Raw genomic sequence first — 11932 nt, 5'->3', positions numbered from 1 at the left:
GCGGGATCAACATTCCTTCAACAACAAATTATTGTGAGAACAGGGAGACAATTTTCATGTAAAATTGTCAGCAAAATAATCCATGAAAAAGTATAGTAACCATAAATAAATATCATATAGAAATCAAGCTCAACCTTTCTTCTTTATAAAAATAATTTATGTTTATATATGTTTCTAATAAAAAACACATTTAAAAACGTTTGCCTAAGGCTACCTAAAAAAAGTTTTATACGTAATATAACACATTTTAAACTATCTGCTATCAATTATTTTTTGTTGAAATTTGGCATGTACATAGAAAATACATTTATAAATGTGTAAGAAAAATAAAAAAAGCGGGATCAACATTTCTTTGACTACAAATTAATGTGAGTACATCAACTAAATATTCGGAAGCAAAATAATCCATGAAAAAGTTCAGTAACCATACATAAAAATCTTTAAATAATCAAGATTAACTTTTCTTCTTTCAAAAAAGTATCTATGTGTATATATGTTTCTAAAAAGAAACTCCGCAAAACTACTTCTACCTCATGCTGCCTAAAAAGAAGTGAAAAAAACGAGTCACAAAATTTTAGCACAAAAATCGGTTTCGTAAATCGTGATTTCCGCGTACCTATATTTATCAAGTTTTAAAGAAATGTTCTCAAAACAGTTAACTAGTTAATAAGTACTTTAAACTGCATATTTATAAATTATAAAGTCTAAATATTGTATTTTTACTTTAAAGCAATCAATACAACTCTGCATTAAAGATTTTTAATAATTTTTGAAAATCAGCCAGAAGAAGGACGGAGTCACTTGAACTTAAATAACTAGTTATGTAGGTTTAACGGAGTACCATAATGGCCTCAAGAAAAATATCGAAAAAATAATGGTGTTTTTTTTTAATTGGTAAGTCCAGACATAAAAAACAAATTATTATAAAAACAAATATCAAATATTGTAATTTGATAAGCTTTATTGATGAGCTAGAAACCCAAAAAAAGCATTTTAAAACAGTATATGTACTTGTCAAAAAGTGTAAATAAATTAAACTATAGAGAAAACGACTTGAAAAATCTTCTAGCTTCTTTTTTAAGAAACTTTGAAGGATAACTTTCACAGATCAACATTTTTTTTTAATTTTTGCGGGGGAAATACAACTGGCAAATGGGTTTGAAATTAGATAGCATTAAAATAATTTCCGAAAAATTCGCCAATATTTATATTCTAAACTCGTCACACGAAAAAAGTCACGTGACTGAAGTACCTATTATTTGTGCTTTTTCAATTACAACTAAAAGTTATCTCGTTCCTAAATTTATTCAATCCATTTACTACTTAATTAAAATATTTACTTGTTATTCTAAAATAAATTATATTTAATTTACTATTAAAAAATATTTTATAAGCTCATTTTTCTAAGTTTATTATAGTTGGAGAGAATTGCGAGTTGACCCGGACAAAAATAGTATAAAGCTGAAACTTTGCACAGAGGAAGTAGACAGTCTCTGGATGAGCGTAAAAAAAGCCCCGTTGATTGCGCTATGGGAACATCCCTTTTGGGGCAAAAATAGACTAATTTTGACAACACCAAAATATCATTAATTATATATCGTTGAATCGAGAATTTTATGCTGATCAATATTTATATAAGAACTATGACTTGAAAACAATCATTTTTTAAGTTATTTACGTTTAAAAAGTGTAAAAGTGTTAAAAGTGAATGCCGCGTAACTTCATTCGATTTTTTTGTTTTCAAAAGAAAATTTTTACTGCGAAAAACTTACTCTTTGGTGCCTAATAGAAGGGGGGGTTGGAATAAGCGGCGGGCTTGGAAATATCACTAAAACTTAATAAGCAGGGGGGCTTGAATAAGCGGGGGTGGGGGGGGGTTGGAAAATTTCGAGTTTTTTTAAATACTTAAAGCAATAACTAAGTAATGTTTTTGTTAATTATTAACATATATATTAGTGTCTGAAAATTTTTATAAAAAATTGTCTTGTCTTGGATGGAATTTTTTCTAAAATTTAATAGCCGGGGGGGGGGGGGGTTGGAATAAGAATGTCCTGGGTGGAAAATTTTTGAAAAATTAATTAGCGGGGGGGGGGGGGGGACGTCTATTAGGCACCAAAGAGTAATCATTTCTTTTGTTTTCATAACATAAGTTTTCAATGAAACATTTTTTATGAATTGAATAATTTAGTTTTACTCCGAAAAAAGGTTGCGTCTTATTATATTGAAACTATTTCATGGAAAAGTAAAACTTACAAGTTAAACGTTACGTGTAGTAAAAGTTTTTACATTTGAAAAAAAAAAGAATGCTGTTTGTGTATTGTGCAAGCTTGGGTTTGACAACGAAAGTTATATCAAAGTATATGGAAAAGGTCTCAAAACATTGATTCGATTAAGCGAAGAACGGAGTATGAATGAACTATGCAGGTTAAAATTTGTTTAAATATACAATCTTATAAAAAAGATTTTTCGCGCAGTTTGTTAAATTAATTAATTAAGTTAAATTAATAGTTCATTAATTTTCCGAATCGTTTCAAATTAGGGGCTGCCTATTATTTACGTCAACAAAATAGGGAGGAAGTGGGTCTGAACTTTTTTGACAATTGTGACACTGGGGAGGGGGAGGTCAAGTAAAGTTGACATCAACAATGTTTTTTTTGTTTTTTTTTTCAATTTGTTTACTCAAAAAACGTAAATTTAGGTTAAGTTTTAATTCTAAACTCAATTGTAACGTAGCAATAATTTGAGAAAGATTTTTGCATATTTTTAGTTTTCTTAGAGACCAGTCCGATAGAACACGCATAATAGTACAACAGTACTAGTCCATCATAGCTGTAGAAGAAAGTTTGTGGATAGTCGTAAAGATCAATCATTATCTGTTCCAAGAAAGAAACAACGATCCTCATTTGAAGAGGTATTTGATTGGAAATCAAAATGTTTTCTTTGTACTAAAAAGGTAGATCACAAACATTCCCTGATTTCTAAAGTTGAGACCATACAATTGATTAAAAAAATGATTGAACGTTCATTGAATCGAGAGGATGATTGGGGAAATGCTGTTCATTCTCGTTTGATGTCTTGTTATGATCTTGTAGCGGAAGAAGCTATTTATCATATTTCGTGTATGAACAACTTCAGGCTTAAAACTAAAAGCAACAACCAGCGTGGACGCCCATTAGATCTCATTATGTTTGAAAATTTTGAGAAACTCTGTTTCTGGTTAGAAGAAGAAACTGACTGCGAACTTTATACTCTTTCAGATGTGCACATTAAAATGAAAGAACTTAGTAATGGTTATCCGTGTTACTCGACGAAATCTTTAAAATGAAAATTACTTGAACATAATCGTGATCATATTTCTTTTAGAGAACTCTCTAGTCAATTTAGTTTGTTTCAGAGATATTATTTATTCAAATAATATCTCTGAAACAAACTAATCAAATCTAATTTAGTTTGTTTCAGAGATATTATTTATTTCAGAGAGAGGCTTCTTTTGTTATATCGAATTTTCAAAAAAAGAAAGATCACACTAAAAATGATATTATTTCTGCCGCTGCAAGTATAATTAAAAACAAAATCAGAGAAATGAATGTCGATAAATCTGTATATCCGTCACTAGAGGATATGGGTGATATTGAATATGGACTCAAATGGGTTCCAAAGAGTTTACAGCTATTTCTAAGCCATTTAATTTCAGTTAAGCATCGACAAATTAGTTTAGGACAATGCATTGCTCAAGCTTCGCGACCAAGATCTATGATAGCACCAATTCCATTTGGAATTGGAGTAGATATCGATAAATTTTTTGGAAAAAAATGGCTTTTGGATCACCTTTACTAATTTGGATTTTCAATTTCCTCCGATGAAGTTAAGTTGTTCAAGTTATCTGCTGCAGTTAGTAAAGTAAATGCCGCGCAAGAACAAGAGCCGAATTTCCTACATTGGGTCGCTGATAATGTAGATCACAACATTCGAACATTGACCGGAAAAGGAACGTTTCACGGAATGGGTTTAATATCAATATGTTCGTCTTCTAAATGCAATTATGAAAGCATAACACGTTTGAAACACAAATCTTTTAAAAATTTATCTGATATGTCTTTAAAAATAACGCCATATCACGGATCAAGCTATCAGGGTTTATTAAATGTAAGTTTTAAACCAATAAAAGATATTGTATCTGAAGTATTCCGTGCGCCCGAAATGAATCTTGATCTTATTTGGCATGTGGCATGGTTTTTTAGTTTAAGAAATAATCCTCGCCCAAACTGGTCAGGTTATATGATGCATACTACATCACAATCAAAAACAGTTTATGAAAAAGCATCCATAAAATTTTTACCTATTATTGACTTAAATTCTTCAGATGAAACATGCATATATTCTACACTATTGTTCATTATTGATGAAGCCAATAAAGAAGAAATAGTTACTCCCTGCGTTACGTTTGATCAGCCATTATGGCAGAAAGCGTTTGGTGTTATAAAAGATCAGAACCTCAATATAGTATGTCGACTCGAAGGGTTTCACACAATGATGAGCTTTCTCGGAAGCATTGGAAAACTAATGGCAGGGACTGGCCTGAAATAAGTTTTAGAACAAGTTTATTCTGAAGATACAGTAAAACATATGCTTAAAGGAAAAGCTGTTGAAAGACCTTTAAGAGGTCACATGTTGGTCCAGAGTGTATTGATGAGTCATATTATAGATATTTTAGTTGACGAATCAAAACTAGATATATCCGGACTTGAATGCACTTATAAAATCGCAATGCATAATGGTATGAATGAGGAAGAGTTAATCAGACTTGGTAATACAGATGCTTTCAAAAATATTGAATGTGCCATATTAGCCTATACGGAAAAGAAATCATATGAATCACGCACTGCAAAACTTTGGATCTTGTACATATACTATATTAGTATCATAAAGGAATTTTTAGTTGCAGAGAGAACTTGTAACTGGTACTTGCATCTTCAAACAATCTCAAAAATGCAAAACTTTTTAGCCGCATCAGGGCATTCAAACTATGCCAAGTGCTCCAGGTTATATTTGCAAGAAATGCAATACCTTTCAGAAACGAATCCATGGTTACATCAACAATTCTTAGATGGTCGTCACGCAGTGCGACGATCTGAAAGGTATTGGGCTGGCCTATCTTCTGATCTTGTAATAGAGTAGACCCTGATGCGATCTTTAAAATGCAATGGTGGTTTAACTAAAGATAGAGGATTTGATGAAAATGTACACAACCTATGGACAATGAGCATCTGCTATTCTGCAAGTGTTCATGAAGCAATGCATAAATTATCTGGATTTGACATCGGAGTTACGGAAAACAATAAAGAAATGGGTATTAAAAGATTAGTATGTGATTATGAACATTGTGAGTTGTTTTATGACTGGTTTTCTGTAAGAAATCCATTCAATACTGTCGATAGAAATTTATATTCATTATCTACGGGTCTTGTGTCAGTCAATGGTGAAGATCTTGTCAATTGTGACGACGCTGAGAACATTGGTGTTCGTCTACAAAGATTTCTCAACGGCCTTAAGTTCAATGAAGCAAAGTTTAAAAAGAAGAATACATTTTTTTCTTTAGATGTTTTGACCAATAGAGTAAAATTAGACAAACAAACTGGTTGTTGTGTCGATCCAACGTTGAACTATATTTTGATTATGAGCTTACTCATCTCCCACAATCATTATTTAAAAATAACCTAATGCTGAAAGCAAACAAATCATCTTTGCGCAAAGTGATTCTTCATGACGACGAAATTAAAGCAAGTACAAATGTCAGTTTGTGCAAATATGTCCTTGATGGAGGTTCCTTACTCCACAGAGTTCTTTGGAACAAAGGTATGAGGTTTGTAGAAATTGTTGAGACCTACATCAGCTATATAAGAAAAAATTATGCCACCACTTATATTATATTTGATGGTTATGATAAGAAATCTTCAATTAAATGTAATGAACACATCAGAAGAAAATGCAAATGTTCTTCCCAAAATCTTTTTATAAGAGAAAATAATCAGGTTCCGTACCCACAAGAGCGTTTTCTATCGAATTCACACAACAAGGTACAATTAATTTTACTTTTGTCAGATTACCTTAAACGCGATGGATATGAAGTATATATTTGCAAAGGAGATGCTGACACGAAAATTGTGTCTAAATCGTTGGAAGTTGCAAAGGAAATTTCACCATGCATTGTTGTTGCTGATAGTACTGATATAGCAGTTATGCTAATGTATCATTGGAAAGATGAATTAAATGAGATTTTTTTTATCAAGAAAGAAAGAAAAAACTCTGGAGTATTAAAGACGCTTAATCTCGAGTAATGGATTTTAAAGAACATCTGTTATTTGTTCACGTATGGTCAGAATGTGACTCGACATCTTCAATATTTGGAAAAGGAAAACCTAGTTTTTTAAAATTACTGCAAAAATCCAATAATATACAATCAGTATCTGAAATTATTTCGGATTACTGGGCAACCAAAATAGAAGTTGGAGAATCTGCAGTAAGGGCTTTCATTGAACTTTTTGGTGGAAATGCAGAATCTTCGTTAAGGAAAATGCGGTTGGTATTTGAAAGTTTAATTATAATTTTGTGGATTTAAGTCACTCATTTAGATTTAGAAAGTGTCATATTTTCATAGTATTTTTCTTAGGTATTTAAAATATAAACAAATGGTTTGTGAAGGAATTATTAAGCCAGAAAAGTTACCACCCACAGACCGTGCTGCTTATTTTCATGGTCTTAGAGTTCACCTACAAGTTGTTGAATAGAAAATGCTAGATGAATCTTTCAACTTGGATCCTAAAGAATGGGGAAGGAAGTTAGATAATGGTTGTCTTCTTCCAATACCAACAGACAAAGATGTGGCACCACCCAATATATTAAAAGTGATTCGCTGCGATTGTAAAACTAACTTCAAGCAAGAAGCGTATTACACAAACATACATTAATTCAATTATATTACTCACTAATTCATTGCCATTTAAGCTATGCTAATATTGCTTGGGGCAGTACAAATAAAGGAAAACTCGGACCTCTTTATCGGCAACAGAAGCATGTTGCACGGCTTATAAATTTTAAAGGCCGTTTTTCTCATGCCAAACCTCTTTTACATGAAATGAAAGTTCTTAATATATACGAACTAAATGTTTTTAATATTTTATGTTTCATGTTTCAATGTAAAACAAACATATCGCCTATTTCTTTTCATAATTTATATCTACAAAAAGATAGAAATAAATATATATTAAGGAATAATAATTTAATTCGACAACCGTTTTCTCAAACTAATTTTGGAAAATTTTATATTTCTTTTCGCGGACCATTTTTATGGAACAATGTAATTTTAAATGCTCTAAATGATATTTCTTAAGATTGTACTATAAATTCTTTTAAATATAATCTTAAAAAACTAATTTTTTCAATTACAAATATATTGATTTACTTTTAAAATATTTTCAAGTTTATTTAATTATTTATATATCAAGTTTATTTAATTATTCTGGACACTAATATTAATGTGAAAAAAACGTTATTTGTGTATATACTTTTTATATTATTTTAAATTTAAAATAAGTGTTTTACTTCAGCGGTTCTCGGTGACAAGACCTGCCGGTCTTCTTCGAGTTTCCGCGTTCTTTATTATTTTTTATTACAAAATTTTATATTGTATTTTCTTTCTTCTATTTAGATTTTTATTTTTTTATTTATAAAAACTGTAAAATGAATTATTAAAAAGTTGTAATAAAGAACAAAAAAAAAAAAAAAAAAATGTGTGCGGAACTAGTATGTGTTCTTGCAGGAAAAACGGATTAAAATGCCTGTCTGCATGCGGTGGCTGTCATGGGCAATACTGCAATAATAAAACGGTAAATTTTATTTTTTTAATATACACATAATCTTCTTTAAATTTTTTTTTTTTTTTTGGAATACAAATATTTTGCATTTTTAGGATTTTGAAATTAAAGAAGATTCAAGTAATGAAATTGAAAACGAGAGAAATTTATTTGATGATTTGTTTTGAGAAAAGTAAGATATCGGACATCTAATTTTAAAGAAATTTGCATTTAAGTCTTAAAATCATTTTAAAAGAATATATTATTTTCTAATTTTTTCCCATTTAAAATTGGGCACAGACAAAAGTTATATTATTATGTTTTGAAAACAAAAAATATAACGTTATAACCATTTTACACTTTTCAAAAGTAAATAACTTAAAAAATAATTTTTTTCAAGTAATAGTTCTTATATAAATATTGATCAGCATAAAATTTTCGATCCAACGATATAAAGTTTATGATATTTTGGTGCTGTCAAAATTGCCCCTTTTTTGTACCTCAAATTGCCCCAAAAGGGATGTTCCCGTAGCGCAATTCACGGGACTTTTTTTTTACGCTCATCCAGACACTGTCTACTTTCTCTCTGCAAAATTTCAGCTTTATACCATTTTTGTCCGGGTTCGACTCTATTCTTCGCTAATTCTCTCCTACTATTACTTGATTATTTATTAATAATATTTAGACCAAAGCACAAACACTAAGTTATATATAAAATAATTTTGATAAGTCTCCAGTATTAATTTTTTGTCGAATGCCGACTTTAATTCCTTGATTGTATATTTGTATTTAATTTTTTTTATGATCAAAATAATACTCATAGCTGTTAAATACCAAGTTAAGTTGAAGTATGATTTTGTATGACTTACTGACAATAAGAAAAGTTATTTTTAAGTTGCCGATTTCAACCTTTTCACTCCTCACAGCAAAGTTTAACTGCAAAGATCAGTCCTTTTGAAAAAGTTGTTATCGATAACCTGCGTGTTGTATCTAAAATATTCGTTCCTCTAATTTGAGCAAGATGATGAACCTTGATTAACATCATTCGGTACATTTAATACGATTAAGCTTAATTAACCTTGATTTTAATTGTTTTTTTTCTAGTTATTGCTAGTTTCAGAACAATACAAGCCCGTAGGAACAAAAATTATATGGGGGATAGGGGGGGGGGGCAGTAAAACCCTAAAATAATTTTAAGGACGTTTTTGTTTTGTTTTTTTTAGTCATTTTTATAAATAATAAATAAAATTATTTATTCGAAAAATTTTTGGGAGGGGGGGGGGGCAAATGCCCCTGCTGCCTCCACTTGCTACGGGCCTGCAATCTAGATATAAAAGTTGGACTCTTTAATTGCCAAAAACATATGTTTCAAAAATCTGTTTCATTGCTAATTAAATTTTATATACTTTTCAAATTTTATCTAATTTAAGTTAATCTTTAAGAATATAACAACTTTCAATATAGACAACATTGAGAAAGTCCAATATAAAAAATTATACAAATAAAATACTAATAACTTAAAAGTGTTATTTTCTTTCAACTTCTCATCAAAATCGGTTAGTTCTTGAATGCAATCAAGAGAAAAGTTTTTGTCTTCAAACAAAGTATCATAATTTTTTATGTTGAGCTACTGCATTATGTATTGCATTCTAGATCTGCGAATGTATGATTTGCTTCGTTTTTATTGATGCAAGTCTGTTTAGTAATTTAGAATTGTTTAGTAATTTAGAATTACTTTTAAATCTTTTGGCACTGCTTCGTTTCTATTGATGCAAGTCTGTTAAGAATAATTTTTAAATCTTTTGACACTACTCCCAAAATTTAATTTAGTTTATACAAAGTTTAAATTTTATTATTAATTTTAAAAATAAAATTACAGTTTTAAAAATTATTTATGTCAATATATTTTGATTAAAATACTTTTTTACGGAACTTTTAACAAATAAAAAATAAAAAAATAATTACATTTTTAGCGATATTTGCTGAAAAAATGGAGCTCTTAACCATTTATTTCATAGACAATAAATGATTCCCTCCTCTAATCATTAAAATAATTTTTTGAATGTTAAAATTTATATTTTTATTTCAGGCTTTACATTAGGGCAGTCCACGATAAAATGATAAAAAAATAAATGCTATCAGAATCCACAAGGTTCCCTTCATTCTTTTTGGTAATAGGAATGTTCAGGATAAATTTTGATTAATTTGGAACATATTTAGAGGTAGCAACCAAAAGAACAATTTTTATTTTAAGTTCGTGACAGGGTTCTCGCTACGTAAAAACTGATTAAAATTGTGTATAGCATGTACAATTTTATTCATGTATTATTTTATTAATCTATTGGTCTTAAGTAAGCGGTGTATGAACTAAGACCAATAATTTTTAGGAATTAAGTACGTAGTTGCTTTTTGTCGATTCGCGATTATTATTATATTAGACCATTGATAAATTTATAAACAGTATTAATATTTGTGTTAAATAATTTAAAGCTGTTTTAATGAATTACTGTACTTTACAAAATTTCTGTGATAATTTTTTTATATCTTATATAACAATGACGCAGCCTATGACCAGAAGTTCACCACAAGTTTGGCTGATTGGCAAGTGTGAAGAGGAAATTCTTGGTTCTGGATTGCCGACAAATGGTGCAGTCTTGAAAAATTTTATGTTCCACCACATTGAAAATGGACTAGCGATTGCTAGAAGTTTAAAACTGGCTATGGATGCGGCTTTAAAAATTTGGGCGAAGGCTAGGATTCCTACACAACGTATTGACTCTGGAGTGCGGAAACTTTGCAAATTATACGATAGATACTGTTTGTTGAAGAAAGATCGACTAACGCAGAAAGATGGTTGCCGGTTCAATGAGGAACAGTTTAAAGTTGATCTTGAAGAACTGTTTGATATCTCCTGCAAGGATGTCATGCAACTCATGACCAATGAAGAGGTCAAGCAGTTCTTACAAATGCAATGAGAAGATCCCTCAAGTGCCAGCATGGCTGAAATTGACCAGTCAATAGCCGACAAAGAGTCCCGTAAAAGAAGCAGAACTTCAATAGAAGCTGCTAGATTGGAGAAAGTTCTATCACAGCAGACTGCAGTCCCATCTACATCTCTCGTTCAACTTGATTCAAACAGCTCCTCCTTGTCTTTTTCTGATTCTGATGATAGTTTTGTCATCCCATCAACATCAACCAATTATACACCAGCTTCAATAAAGTTAAAGAAATCCATCATCACGAATGAAGTGTAATCTGCACTTGACCGAGTCAACCTTCCTGTTCGAGGTGCCATGTTTGTTGTTGGGGCAGTGGCACAAACGCTCGGTGTGGAGTTAGATGATGTGGCTTTGTCTCGTAGTACCATTAAACGTGCTCGTATGGCCACACGAAAGGCAGTACAACAGGCATTATTCTCAGCCAACACGGATTATCCGTTACTACTTCATTGGGATGGAAAATTGCTTCCAGACATTACCGGCAACAGCAAAGAACTTGTAGATCGAATAACCATTCTTGTTTCTGGGAAAGAAAAGTAGCAACTGCTTGCTGTCCCAAAGATTGGATGTGGCACAGGCGAAGAACAGTGTAATGCCTGCTTACGTACATTAGAAGACTGGCAACTCAAACCATTGATTCAAGGATTAGTCTCTGATTCAACGGCTTCCAACACTAGATTGAACATCGGTGCCTGCACTCTACTTGAAAGAGCTCTGGAAATGGAACTTCTATGGATTGCTTGTTGCCATCACGTGTTTGAAGTTGTGCTTGCCAATGTGTTCTCTGCTGTTCTTGGACCATCCAGTAGACCTGAAATAGGCCTGTTTAAACGATTTCAAACTATGTGGCCATTCATCAACAAGGATGATTTTAAGTCTGCACCTGACATTCTCTTTGACGGTATGCGATACCTACAGAACTTCCCCGTGATGACTACAAGGAGCTACTACAGCTATGTTATGTTTTCCTTGGAGGCGAAGGCACATTTAGTTTTCGTGCACCCGGAGCAATGCATCATGCCAGATGTATGGCTAAAGCCATCTGTTCTATCAAGATTTTCTTTTTTCCAGTTGGAAAAG

Source organism: Hydra vulgaris, chromosome 13 (assembly GCF_038396675.1).
Source record: "Hydra vulgaris chromosome 13, alternate assembly HydraT2T_AEP".
Taxonomy (NCBI): domain Eukaryota; kingdom Metazoa; phylum Cnidaria; class Hydrozoa; order Anthoathecata; family Hydridae; genus Hydra; species Hydra vulgaris.
Note: the sequence above shows the minus strand (reverse complement) of the source record.